Genomic DNA, 13,557 nt, shown 5'->3' on the forward strand with positions numbered 1-13,557 from the left:
TATGTGTGTGTGAATTTTTTTTTTATCTCATCACCGTAATTTTTTATATGTATAATCATTAAGCTACAAATGTCGATCAATACCCAATCCACGCTACATCGGGAACGATCACCGAAGGGGAATTATAAGTGATAAATTATGGATCGGTACCGCCTGCCTGATCTCGATCCCTCGACAGTACTTTCCAACGACTCCAGTCGACGGTCTAACCGCTTAGCTATCAAGATATTCCCGAAGTAGTATGAACTGGATATTGAACGACATTTGTAGATTTAATGGATTATATATATTATATATATATATATATATAATAATAATATATATATATATATATATATATAAATAATATGTTATTATATATATATATATACATATATATATATATATAGTATATATATATATATATAATATATATATATATATATATATATATATGTGTGTGTGTGTGTGTGTGTGTATTTCTATATACGATATATGTGTATATATATGTATAGTATACTTAAAAGTAATAGTAGATGTGCGTTACTTTATTATAAAAGTGAATACCACTGGAAAATGATTGGCAGAAAGTCAGTACCAAGCGCTTTCGCCTTTATTCAGGCATTGTCGAGGCACAAAAATGACTGAGTAAAGGCGAAAGCCCTTGGTATTGGCTTTCTATTTATCATTTGCTTATATATGTATGTATGCATATATATATATATATATATATATATATATATATATACATATATATATATATATATATATATATATATATATATATATATATATATATATATATATATGTATCTATATATATATATATATATATATAATATATATATTTATATAAATATATATATATATATACGTGTTGTATGTATGTGTGTGAGTGTCTCCAGCATAGCCCGTAAAAAGACAAAGAATTTAAAGAAAAGTGGCACAACATCGGAATCCATGATCACCCCCACTGCTTTCCGTCAACAAAGGTCGTATTGCAAAAGAAATCGCAGATAAAGGTGATCAACCTTGCAATATCCTGTTTGTCCGGTTGTATGGTCTGGTGAATGCAAACATCCTTTCCAGATAATGGATATTGACTCGAAAGGGAGGGAGGGAAACGGGCATGGATCTGGAAAACACGAGAAGAGGAGAGTGCCGTTCTAAAGGTAAACTGGTTCGTTTATCACCGGACGTAGATAATGCTATTTTGATTCTTGTGCGTTTTGTTAGTTATTTATTTTCTAGCTATTTAGACACTTTTAACTAAATATTTCAGACGGTTTAATAAGATCTGAAGACTGCATTAGGAAAAATATTACCAGGTTACCAGATATTCTAGACCTTCAGATTTTGTTATGATTGGAGAAATATTGGAATAAGGAAAAGAAAAAGGACACAACAAATAATTTGACCTAATGACTGGAAAGAGAAAGCGGATAGAAAATCAGTAGATTACTGGTAACGGAAAAGAAGGCTGAGTTGTGGCTTAAGTTTGTGAATGTATATAGATTATAAAGTCCTTAAATCAGACAATTTTGAACAAGAATCTACAATTCTAAAATCCCTTATACTTAATCTTGCCTGATTGCATCTACTGCAGTGTTCACGGATGGAAGTCTGCTGCTTGACTGCGAAGTCTCTCTAGTCTCTACCCGTCTTGTCACTGGTACCACCGTGCTGGCAGTATTTGGATTTTGAGTGTCTTTCTGGAAGTGCCCCAATAACCCACTTGGCCTGTTATCTGTCGCCTAGCAGCATTTTCTTCCTTTACCTTAGCTCTTTTTCGAGTTCTGTCTGTTCAGCTCAACTTTTCTGTTTCATAAGCACAATAACACGAAGGCAAGCATCCTATCTGAATGTATTTACCCCAGATGGTTTTAGTTTCACATATTAAGAGACAAAGTCAAGAAGTCTGCTCCCAATATTTTTCTTCTGCCCATCCAACTCACATCCCTATCGTACTCTTCTCTTGAGTCAGAATATCGGAATATTTTCTTCTCCCAACCAGTTCTGACCTACCCTCTCCCTAGACATTGACATACTAAATACAATGTAAGTTATACGCGTAACAGCACAGACAGAAACGACTAGCTGGGTGCGCCCAAGGACTCTCTCTAGGCCATAAATACCATATGGACAAAAGTACCCATCAACCATTGTCTCTCTCGTCTTTGAAATCCGGACTTGAAACTTGAATTTATGGGTGACGGAATATAAAAGAAAGAGAAGTAAAGGGGGAAAAAAACCATCGATGGTTCTGCAGATTAGTCACGTGAAGTAATTCCAAGATGTAATGTCATGCGCAATAACGCATGCCCTCCCGATGAGACCTTTGGACGTAATTGCTTTGGATGGTCAAGACGATAGTGGATTCCGCGATCTCACTTCCTCGTTGGTTCGCTCTTCTGAGCGCCTTTTTATTATTTGAGCTGTCCTTTCTTCTTTGTGATTACGTTGTCTGGAAAGAACGCACCAGATAGATAAAGAAAAATATGCATAAATTTTGATGGACGTCTCCCAAGCTTTGTATGTTTCATTTCCTGAGAAAAACGGCGAGAGAGAGAGAGAGAGAGAGAGAGAGAGAGAGAGAGAGAAATTTAAGTTGACTCTTTTGTCTATTAGCATGCAACACACACACATACACACACACACACACACACACACACACACACACACACACATATATATATATATATATATATATATATATATATATATAATATATAGTATATACATATATATATATACACATACACACACACACACACACATATATATATATATATATATATATATATATATATATATAATTATATATATATACATATACATATACATATACATATATATATATATATATATATATATATATATATATATATACATATATATATATATATATATATATATATATATATATATCTATATATATATAGTAAGAACTGACCGAGGAAATATTTTTACACAGCCATATCTGTTTACATTCATATTAAAAGCATGCTGAAAAAATAGTTACCAAGATTATTTCCTCGACCTTGTTTTGCTAGATTGCTACGTACAAAGAAAGATATAAAAAAAATGTATTTGTCAACCTTAAAATTCATCGGACGACACCCAAACTTAAATAATTATATCTATACACTTTCAGGGTACTGTGCCACTGTATATAAACATAAGATACTGTATTATGGTACTATAGTACCTGTAAACACAGGGCACCAGAAGAGTGGATGACCCAGACCTACTTAGATTAGAACTATGGGAAGAGAGGCTAGAGACGAGTGGAGACTTTTGAAAGACAAAACTCAGGAAAGAGATGAATTTAACAGAGGGCCTTTGTTTTACGCGCCGTTGGAGGCAATGAAATTATATATATATATATATATATATATATATATATATATATATATATATATATATATATATATATATGAACCATCAAATAGGACTTTAGCTAATATAATATAAGTGTCGTGCACTACTGACTGATAAAACTGATAATTAGAAGGCTTCTACGTTACCACAATTCTGTTGTATTGGATTAAAGTACAAAGGAACGTCGAAAGTGATTACGAAAACCACTAGTGAACAGTCTATAGTCTGCTTTAAATATAAATTTCTTTCCTCTCCTGAGCTTTCTCATTTTGCTATACTTGTTATATTTCGTCTGTAATCCAAGCACTGCATCTCCTGACAGCCCTTTTGATAAATGGATACAAAGATCCTATAAGATTTGTCGACAATTCTCCAAATATTAAGTTAGACCGTGAGAATTTAGCTTTGAAATAAATAACGTAGCTGTAACGCTGTCTCTCCACGCACGCTCAGGTAATGTATTAAATGATTTCGGCATATGAATGCACTTATCAAGATAGCGATATTAATGAAAAATTATGTAAAAAGGTTGAAACAGTCCAGTTTCCCATGGGACAGAAAACTGACCGCAGCAACACGCATCAGGTAAAATCCCGCGAAAGAAAACCGGCAATTACCGAATAAATGAGGATACCGATTAACATCGCTTGATTTCACCTCAAGGTTACACTCATCTTTCACATTCAAGGGTAGATCAGGCTGAGGTTGACCTTCGGTTTGTATAATTCGTATTCGTAATAACAGTGTACGTTAGACTTCGTTTTCTTTGGCTGGCATAGAAAATGGGAGTTACTTTGCGGTTTGTTTTAGTGCTTTTGTAACATATTATAAAGGGGTTAAGTATCTTGAAAGCTAGGAGAGAGAGAGAGAGAGAGAGAGAGAGAGAGAGAGAGAGAGAGAGAGAGAGAGAGTGCTATCGATTAAGTTAAGTGTGTCAAAATTTATAATAAAACATAAGAGCTATGCACTTTTGACATACAGCCCTGGCTATAACATGGAGTGTGTGAGAGAGAGAGCCATAAATAGAGAACCTTCGCGAGACGAAAATGCTCGTGTGAAGGCAAATAATATTTCCCCTTATTAGCAAATGCATTTTTTTGTTTTGTTTTGTTTTTATTTCTGTCTCCTTTTTCTCTGCAGGGTCGATAGTCATCTTCGAATACGAAGGGAAATTCACAATACTGATGAAAATGATAAGGATAACGATAAAGATAAGAGGAAATGATGGATTGGTGATAAAAGCGAAACGCTGATAATGTTTGAAGGTATGACGAAATCTCGTGAAGCCAGTTCGATACTTTGAGGATTAGCTGGGGAATTCATTCTCTTATTTTCTTCTTGAATAGAACTAGTATGTTCGTTCCTCACAAAGTCACTAGATAACGCCACTTTGTCTAATTGCACTCAAACACACACAGATATTTGTATATACGTATACACACACACATATATATAATAATAATAATAATAATACTATAATAATAATAATAATAATAATAATAATAATAATAAAAGGAGCTCGTAAAAATGCCAAAAATATAGAAAGTAAGTGCTTTGTTTTAGAGACTGCTGTCTCTTTCTTCATTACCTACCTGAAGAGAGACAACAGTCTCTGAAATATAGTACTTACTTTCTATATTTTGCGTTTTTATGGACTCCTTTTATTAGGTAGAATTCTGTTGTAACAACATTTTTACCAGTCATATAGTATTTTATATATATATAATATATATATATATATATATATTATACAGCCCTTCCTTACCACTATATATATATATGATATATATATATATATATATATATATTATATATATATATATATATATATATATATATATATATATATATATATATATATATATATATATATGTACATTCCCTGCCTTATTGAAATCAGCACGTCTCTTAGCCTATCAGGCCTAATGTTTTCCATCTAGCTCTCCTAATCAACAGCAAACCTAGTTTCTTGGGTGTTGTATCCCTTACAACTTTTACACATACCCCTGTCATCTTTCTCCCAGTGCAAAGAGATAATATTTGGAATTATTAGTCTCCTACAGACATACTTTGCCCACCCTGATAGGGCACCCAGTCGCATTATATTTACAATGCAGTAGGATCTCGATCCCTCAAGAATTTTCAATTTAACCCTAATTCGCTCCACTGCTGCATCGTTCAAATCTTTTTTTTTTTTTTTTTTTAATTGTATATATGTATACATACATACACACACACATATATATATATATTATATATATATATATATATATATTATTATCTATATATAATATCATATATATATATTAGATAATCCTAAGGATACTTGCTTTGTCTACAAGGTTCTGTTCTTCTCTGAAAGCACCTCTCCATCAGCACATTTTCTCCCTAATTCTTAACGCATTTTCCCTTTTCAATTTATTTTGAATGTTTCTACAAAGCCTTTTAATCTTTCGTTCATACTTTTCTAAACTTCCTAATTCTTCCGCTCACATTCTGAACAGAAAATTCTTTGCGGTCATGCAGTGGCCCCCGAACAAAATCTTTTGCCGTCTTTTACTACGCCTCCAGTTTCATGACTCATAACTTCTATTCGTTCTCTCAACGCGCCTTAAACCAAATACGTTCCCTCTGTCTGCATACTCCCGGCGACCGTGACCTTGAATTTTCCATTCGCGTCTTTATTAAGCGTTTATGTATGTACGCATATGTATATATGTATGTATGTATATATATATATATATATATATATATATATATATATATATATATATATATATATATATATATATATATATATATATGTTAACGAGTACAGTCTTCAGTCTTTACGCCAACGGGAGCACGATGGATTTCTCAGGAAATGGACCGGATTTGCCTCTTATCTGTTCTTTCTAGACCGTGGCCTCATCTTAATATAATTCATCTTTTGTTTGTTTGCTCGTTTGTTTCGTTTCCCCTTCCTACCACTTTAATTTTTTTGCTACTCTCATCATCTACAATGGCTTCTTAGATAGCTATTTAAGCTGGCATTGATGTCACCAGCCTTATAGTAATAAGGTAGGCAATACTGTTATTATTATTATTATTATTATTATTATTATTATTATTATTATTATTATTATTATTATTATTATTATTATTAACTAAGTCTCTTGTAACAAACCAATAGATCAAATCACATGTGTATTTAAAATATTAGCGATATAAATAAATGCACATGCAAATAACATAAAAAGCAAAGATAGTCAAATGGACTAAAAGCTGGTGTAAGATACCTAAATACAGCATCACATCCTCACATTAACTTGAAACATCAATTTCCATTATACTCCAAGCGACAGTTCAACAGTTTTCCCGTCTCACAAAACCAATCAGTCATTTCCGGACTTCCTTAGCCCTGTCCGAAGGGATCGTTCTTTAAAACAACAAGTAAAAATTGCTCAGAAGTTTCTTCATTGCAGTGGAGTTTTCTGTACAGCATATAATTCGATATGAAAATCTCAGCTACGGCACATGAAAATTTCAGCAACGGGTTGTGGTGGCCTGTGCTGTCGTTACATATATCGTTTCCAGACGCACGATCATGGTTAACTTTAACCTTAGATAAAATAAAACTATTAAGGCTAAAGGGCTGCAATTCGGTTGTCTTGATGATTCGAAGGTTGATGATCAATATACCTATTTGCAGCCCTCTAGCCTCAGTAGCTTTTAAGATCTGAGGGCGGACGAAAAAATGCGGACAAACAAAGTGCTGACGGACAGACAAATAGCCATCTCAATAGTTTTCCTTTTACAGAAAACTAAAAAGGTGGAAATAGGAGCTACTTCAAAATGAACAAGTTAGGCTGCTTCGTTATGTGGGAAGAGGACAAAGGGTCAAACGAAGACTAAAAGGCAAAGAGCAACGCTTTCAGGGGCAGATGAGAGGCCGCGAAGATCCTTAATAACTGGCGCCAGTAGGGGTTGGCCTTCCGGTTTTCAGAAAATATTTGTGGGATGAGGTTCCTATAACTCCAGGCCATAGGTACTCACCCAGGTAATAGCCAGGCCTAATATTGGTTAAATTCGTTGACCCAGGGATACACACACACGCACACACACGTGTTATATATATATATATATATATATATATATATATATATATATATATATATATATATATATATATATACACACACACACACACACACACATATATATATATATCATATATATATTGTAATAATTTACCAAGATATATCTTAAGCTAAAGATTAGCATGACAACTAACTTCGTGTCATTATTTGGTTAATCCTTAAAGCAAAGACAATAACAAAGATCAAATAAAACGTTTAAGGGCTGGTGAGGTTGTTAACTTAAGTCCGTAGGAGGGGGCACTCAAGCTCTTATGTGAAGACGTTGGAGTGATGAACTCAGAAGTTCAGGTTTGCTTTACAGTTCCTGAAAACGTTAGCTGTTTGCCGTTTTGCAATAAAAAGTGTAAATGACACAGGGGAGCAGGGTAACCTTCAGTTTTCTGTAAATGAAACTATTGAGATGGTTTTGTCTGTCCGTCCGATTTTTTTCTGTCTGCTCTCATATCTTAAAAACTACTGTGAATAGAGGGCTGCAAATTGATATGTTGATCATCCACCCTCCAATCATCAAACATACCAAATTGCAGCCCACTAACCCCAGTAGTTTCTATTTTATTTGAGGTTAAAATTAGCCATGATCGCGCGTCTGGCAGCACTATAGGACAGGCCACATCGGGCCGTGACTGAAAGTTTCAAGGACAATGACTCATACCATATTATAAGCTGCACAGAAAACTCGATTGTCTCATTTTTTACTTGTTTCAATTGCATCCTGGTAGTAAAAAAGCAAGTGCAACTGATAGATTTTTTTTAGCAACTATGATCATCGCGTTTACAGAGGTTTTCAACCTTTGGTTGTACGTCCTATTCATATGTAATGGGCTGTTTCTAATTGCTTTTTCTAGTATTTCTTTCTTATTACTTTGTCCTCAGATATTTTATCTATATCACATGTTTTTTTTTTTTTTTTTTTTTTTTTTTTTGCAATTGTTCCCCGAATAAAATTTAAAGTTTTGCCAACTGAATTTTATGTCTGAATGAATATTGATTTATCCTCTATATCTACCTAATCTCAACTCTATCTTTGCTGGCTCTCATTCAATGGAAGATAGGTTATTATTATTATTATTATTATTATTATTATTATTATTATTATTATTATTATTATTATTATTATTATTATTGTTGCTGCTGTTGTTGTTGTTGTTGTTGTTGTTTAATATGCACACACACTCATAAAGAAAACTGGTAAAAGGTCATTACTTTACAATGCGAGACTCCACCCACATGTGATAAAGTAAACAGCGAAGTGAAATAATAATAAGAAATAAAATAAAACAAAGCGGGTAAAACTCATGAAATCAACAACAATTAAACACGCTTGAATAAACACCGCATGAAAGGTCAGATAAGTCAAGGTAATGGGACATAGCACATGAAAAAGGCATTACACTCCCGTGACACCGACTCAGCAGCCTTCTGGTCTGAAGGAAGCTTCCAGCGGCTGACATCCATTCATCACTTTCGTTGCCAACTACAACAAACATCTCTGGGTCGACGCTGGAAGAAGAAGAAGAAGACCTAGACACTACGTGCCTGCAGTTAAAGACGCCGCAAAATCACTTTAACTAATGGCTTCCGAGGTTAGATGTGTGCCATCGCCTACAGGTGTCCTTGGCCCCGCCCCTCGTCTTGGGGTAGTGTGCGAAGGGCGTGTGGGGAGGGCGTATATCTGTGGGAAGGTATGTGCGTATGCGTGCGCCCGTGTGACTGAGTGTGTGTGGCTTGGACATTGAGTTCAGTCGACCTCAACCCCTCGAACTACGCGTGCGGCGTCGTCTCCGGTCCAGCTTCCTGGCGCTGTATGGCAAACGTTTGGGAAAAGCGCCTGGTTCTCTTTCGCACTTTTAGCTATTTTCAGTGAACCTCTTTTTTGTACTTGGTATTCTGGCCACCCAAAAACAGATTTCTTCATGGATGTGAATTTATTGAGGGATTATAATGTGAGTCAAGTGAATGAAAAATAGATAGTTTGTGATTACGTGACAGAAAAAAAAAGACGTTGTTCAAGTGTCAGATTTAATCTTTGTGATAAATATTTCTTTCAATACTAGTTTCCGTCAGTGAAATCTAACGACGAATGTAAGTGATTTTTTTTTTAACCCTTACGGGAAGGAATGAAGCTATGAGAGATCTCGTGACACTGGGTTCATTATACGTTCATGACCGTCAGCCGAAGAGCTTCATTATCGAACGCTGCGGTGATTTCATAACTTGGTCAATATTCACGACGGAAACTGTTTATGTAGAAAGCGTTGTTAGGATATAGTTGAATATGCAAATCATCTGTTATGGACAACTCCTATCACTAAACTTTATATTACAAAAAAATAGATGGCAGTAACAAGAGAAATACAAACACACTAAACACCCTTTGCTTCAGAAGGGGTGGCTCCAGAGGGTGCTAAACCTCCGATTCTCTGCAAATCTTCTTGGGATGAGGATGCTGGCAGCGATCCGCCACACCACAGGTGTCAACATACCAAGTATATAAATGACTGCCTAGGTTTAGTGGCTCTCAATCTCTTTTGGCTCATGCACCCTTTCACCATACTTCAGAATGTCCTTCAAGCCCGTTTCCAAAATTATCTGCCTCACAAGGTGCATTCCAGATAATATGTTTCTAATACTAAAAATCCTTGGTCACAATTCTCCCACCCGGTTGGTTTAGGAAACGGATCCTAAGATTCTCCACCTCCACCACCCCGTTGGGATCGAATTCAAATCCTATGTCAAGACGAGGGCCTTAACCACGGTATTAAGATATAACGTTAACCTAACGCAAAAAACGAACATTCTCTTCTCCTTATAACTATAAATGAATAAGACCATTAAGAGCCCAATCTAGCAATTTGATATGATACAATTATGTTCACCATCGGACTAGAAACGAACCAGAAATGATAAAATTCAAGCAAACTCTGTTTCAAAAGAGAAGCACAATCACCACATACAAGTTGAACTGGAAATAGAAATAATGTTTTCAATCATAAGAAAAAGAAGTTTTCCCTTTAACGGAAATCATCAAGATATATGCCGCAATCTAATTCAGATCGACACCAATACACTCGAACAGAAGGCACTGTGACATGCGGGCGTCATCTGTTTTTTAACATCTGGCAATACTCAACTCACACAAGTTCATGATCATTAGAGCAAACCCTAAAGAAGGTTTGTAAATTTTACTTCGCACGAATCCAGAAAGAGATGATGTGCTACGTGATGCGAGTGTTGGCGGCCAGATGGTCTTAACTAAGCGATGCCAGAGAGCGTGCTCTCGCGACACCGTCTTTAGCAGGAAGAGCCTGATAGTAATTTAGCTCCAAATGGAAAATTTACATTTACATTTTAAATGACCTAAAAAGAAGGTTTCAAGTCTGAAAGATACATCGCCATTTTCATTCAGCTCGAAGAAACACTTAAAATTATACCTTAAAAACACAATGACATGGGCTTCGTACAAATGTCTGTAGCTAAAAAAGATAATGAAAATACTGAGATAAATTTGCAATCTAATTCCTAAATACTTGCAACTTGCTGAGGCAAGGACAAATGGAAATACAGGATCTGATTCATACTGAAAATTCCAGATGAATTTTGATTATGAGAAAAATCACCATAGGCATATTAAAAAAAGTGATAAAAAATGACCACAACCATCTGAAAAAACGACAAAGCCATATTTAAATTGAAATACGAACTATTTATAACATGAAAAATTTAAACACTTATCCTTATAAAGAAGAAGCATTTCACTTTTTAAGTTACTGTGGAAATTCTTGTTCTACTCTATGGAGGCATTTTCCAGTCACGCTCCAAAGGAATGAAACGGAAGATATATCCAGCTCATTACTGATAAGAAAAGTCCCTTCATGAAGAATTAATGAAGAATTTGCTGTTACAATGGCTTTAATATGAATTCGAAAACTCATAAGAATTATGATTAGGATAATAAAGGGCTGAATTCCACAAAATACATCAGAGGTTGAAGTGCTGCTCATGGGTTTCGCTGTATGTGGTAACGCTGGCAGTTCATTTTTGTGAATTGCTGAAACCATTTTTTTTTCTTTTTTTAATTAAAACAGCTTATTGGTATTATTTCTAGGATATATATAATATATATATTAAATACATTATAATTATATATATATATATATATTCATATTATATATATATATATATATATATATATATTTTATAAGTATACATAATATGGAATATCTAATCTTATTTAATTATCTTATATATACTAATATATATATATATATATATATATATATATTTATATATATACATAGATGAAATAATATATTTCTATAATTATTTTCTTTCTATATATATCTTCTATCTTTATATATGATGAATAAATATATAATAATATAATATTGTATAATATATATAATAAATACACACATATATATGTATGCATACGTATGTATGTATGTGTGTATTTGTTGTTTTGTTTGTCTGTGTGTGTTTTTATGTGCTTGAAAAAATAATCATTTGGATATACAGCCGAAACAAGTTCAGATTACAGTACGTGACCATCACAAATTAGCCTCCAGTACTTACCAACCCCCTCAATAAAAACTGAAAGGGTGGGAGAGATAGAGAGAGAGCGAGAGAGAGAGAGAGAGAGAGAGAATACATCGTACCTCATAACTTATAACAATGACGTCTTATTAAACCACAGGTTCCCCCTACGACTGTATGTGGTAGCCCTCCTCATGCCAACCCTCACAAAAAAAAAAAAAAAAAAAAAAAAAAACAATAGCAACAGCCTTTCCCATGCGTTTTCATTGCACTTTTTTTTTTTTAAATATTACGCTTAATTTGAGGAACAAATAAAGGATTCATTCATGAAGGAACTTCTCTACTTTCAATGAAAGCAAAAACGACAACATGAATGACAACAATGCAAGGTGATGGTAAATGACGTAAGGAGTGAAAGAAAGGAAGAGGAAAGAGTGAAAGAAAGGAAGAAAGAGAGAAACGGTCTCTGTACTCAAAGCCTGATTCTCAGGGAGAAAGATTTTGATGGGTTGATTGATGGAGAAACTATACTCTATGTCTATGGGCTGTGTCGAAATCGATGCGGCAGCGGAAATATGGGATTTACCCCTATCGCCTTTTTCCTCCCGTGTATTTCTGTCTAATCTTCTTTTGTTTTCTGTAGTGTTGTTTTGTTTTATAGTCTGTTGTCTGGATTGTTCGTTAGACTATTCCTATTTTATCTTAATTCTTTACATTGCTCATAAATTTTTATCGTTACTTTGCAAATATGATTTTACTTTTCACTGTTGGGGTTGTCTTCCTTCATTACGTTGTAAATCTGCATTTTCACTCATATTCCAATTATGATCTTCGTCTCTTTTTTTTATTAGTCCTTTTGTGCCCTCTTCTTGCAATTTTCTTTTTCGTGCAAGATTCTGTGTTCAGTTTTCTTTGTGTTCCAAGGTTTGGTATTACTCTTGTCTACAGTCATTGTTTTATTGTTGTTTTTCTCTCGGCTCTTACATTTTACAATAATATTCATGAACCAAATTTAATGCATTTTGAGGCTGATTTTTCTCCTAAAATCAACGTCCGGTCCTGATTCATCTCAAAATCAAATTGACTTTTCTTTGGTACATCATCCACTCATTCAAAGAGTTCAGCTGAAATCTGAGAATTAACATTTGAGATTTCTTGTAAACTAACAAACTAACAAATAAACGGACAGGGAGGCAGTGATACACACGTGATATCCGTCCAACTTCCTTAAAAGGAAAAGCCAAAATAAAGGAGAGAATGAAGGGAAAATCAAATGGGAGAAAATGCTCGGGAAACGGCATTACATTGTCGACAGGCTGAATTCATTACACAACTGTTGACGGTCTCATTGCTTGTATTATTCAGTATCGCCGTGTCACCACGAATGATAGTGATTTAATGGACCTTAATAAAGTTCGCTGCATTTTGCAAACAGCTCCCCAGTCCTTCATAGCGAATTGATGAGGTGTTGCTATGCATGTGCAACATTGCGCAACAGAAATCAACGGCTTGTAAAAGCGCGTCA

This window comes from Macrobrachium nipponense, chromosome 1, assembly GCF_015104395.2.
Source record: "Macrobrachium nipponense isolate FS-2020 chromosome 1, ASM1510439v2, whole genome shotgun sequence".
In the NCBI taxonomy this organism is placed as follows: domain Eukaryota; kingdom Metazoa; phylum Arthropoda; class Malacostraca; order Decapoda; family Palaemonidae; genus Macrobrachium; species Macrobrachium nipponense.